Source organism: Octodon degus, unplaced genomic scaffold (genome assembly GCF_000260255.1).
Source record: "Octodon degus isolate 3935 unplaced genomic scaffold, OctDeg1.0 scaffold00286, whole genome shotgun sequence".
Lineage (NCBI taxonomy): Eukaryota > Metazoa > Chordata > Mammalia > Rodentia > Octodontidae > Octodon > Octodon degus.
Window position 1 is genome coordinate 433,412 of NW_004524862.1, and position 1,929 is coordinate 435,340.

The 1,929-nt window shown below is 45.0% G+C and overlaps 1 pseudogene; it reads right to left on the reverse strand.

Moving 5' to 3' along the window:
• LOC101574501 overlaps positions 1-767 on the reverse strand; it is a 1,304-nt pseudogene extending 537 nt beyond the window's left edge.
• Between the last annotated feature and the right edge of the window lie 1,162 nt (positions 768-1,929).

Sequence of the window (1,929 nt, forward strand, 5' to 3'; positions counted from 1 at the left end):
ATATAGCTTGACAACTTTGATTCGAAGCTGTAAGTCTCCAGGCTCACCATCCACGCAAGGTTCACCTTCCCCAATAAAGGGGTACTCCATGCCGTCTCTCACTCTAGGCTCTATTTCTATGCCATCTCTCACTCTAGGCTCTATTTCTACCTCCAGGGTTCGCTCTTCATTCACTGGTTCGACATCGACATCGGGACACTCATCGCACACCACCTCTTGGGTCATCTGGGCGCACCCAGGGTCCGCTGCGTGTTCCACATCTCTTGCAGGCATTTCCGTTTGCAGAGGTTTGCCTGGCCACCGACTTGTTTCCGACTACTTCCACACAGTTTCCTGTATACACTTCTTCCAAAGTGACTTCTAGATCTACAACGGTATCACTTCCTCTTGGCATGTTTCTGTCTTGCTGACGAGGGGTTACTCCAAACATGAAACCAAAATCTCCAAAGAAGTGTGAAAAAATGTCTCCATGGGAGTTCTGGTGGCCGTCTTTTAACCCTTCCTCACCGTAAGCATCATACTGTTTCCATCTCTCATTATCTCTCATAAGCAGCACCCAGATCCTGGCATTTCTCCTGGGCTTAGGGATCACCCGTGTTCCTGCCAGGATAGAGCTGCAGGGCGAGTTTCCTGCAGACCTTTTTAATGTACTTCATAGAGGCTCTGCGTGGAACCCCCAAGATCTTATAGAAATCTCGCCCGGGGATCACGACCCAGATGAGGAACAACTGCAACGGACAGAAAGTGCCCCAGTTCTGCGGGGGCATGATCCCTCTGCGCCGGTCCCTATCCTGCGAACTCCTCACGGCCTCTTCTGCAGCCACGCCGGCTCGCCAGCCCTTCTGGCCAGATGAGGCCGCCTCACACCCGGGTTCTCCTACTAGGACTGTACAGACAGCTAGCTTGGAATTAATTATTTAAAAGAAAAACATTTCAAAGGGCTTTCAGGCACAAGTGCATATCGCATGCAGGTACAGCAGCTGCAGGTCCACAGTAACAGAAGTGCTAGATTGCTGGTCTGGAGGAATGTAAAAGACAGTTCAGCCTCACAAAACTGACAAGGGGCTGAGGTATAGCTCAATGGCATAAGCACCAACCTGGCAAGCTCAAGGTCCTGAGTTCAATCCCTGGTACCACTAATAAATAAATAAACAAATAATAAAAATGGAAAAGAACTGACACTTAAAGGAAAACTTTTACATTTTTCCCTTAAGGTGATTGATTTTAAAAATTATTTCCATCCTCAAGACAAAGTTTTGTCTTTAATTTATTTTTTTTAATTTTTATTTATTTTTGTGTGTGTGTGTGTGTGTGTGTGTGTGTGTGTGTGTGTAGCTAGCTCATCCCACCAGGGGGCAGGACTGGCTAGCGTGTGATGCTGGGGGATTGAACCGTAGTCCCTGTGCTTTGCTAAGCTTGTTCTAAGTAGGTGCTTTAGACCACTGAGCCATCTCACCAGCCCTGTATTTAATTTAAATATTTATATTTCCTAAAATTTACAGTAATGAGGATTTTTAAAAACATTACTTAAAGTTCTGTTGATTCCTAATAAGGTTTACTGCCTATTTTATAGCCCTAAATATATTTGGCATAAAAAAAATTGTATTTTACCAACAGACTGTCTCGGCTTTTCTCTTGTTGCTGGGACAAAATACCTAGCACCAAGAATTAAGAAAGAAAAGGTTTAGTTAGCTCATAGTTAGCAGAGATTTTAATCCACTCTCAGCTGGCTTCAAGGCAGAGTGGCACATGGCAGAGGGTGGCAGTGTAGGGTCCGAATAATTTGGAAAATTATCATTTAAACAAGAGAGACCACCCTCCGGATTGTTCAGTAGCCCAAATTCCTAAAACCTTAAGTTGGGCTGTAAAACCACAGACCCAGCTTGAGCAAACATCACCTTCCCTGGGTTCGATGACATTCTTGTGAAA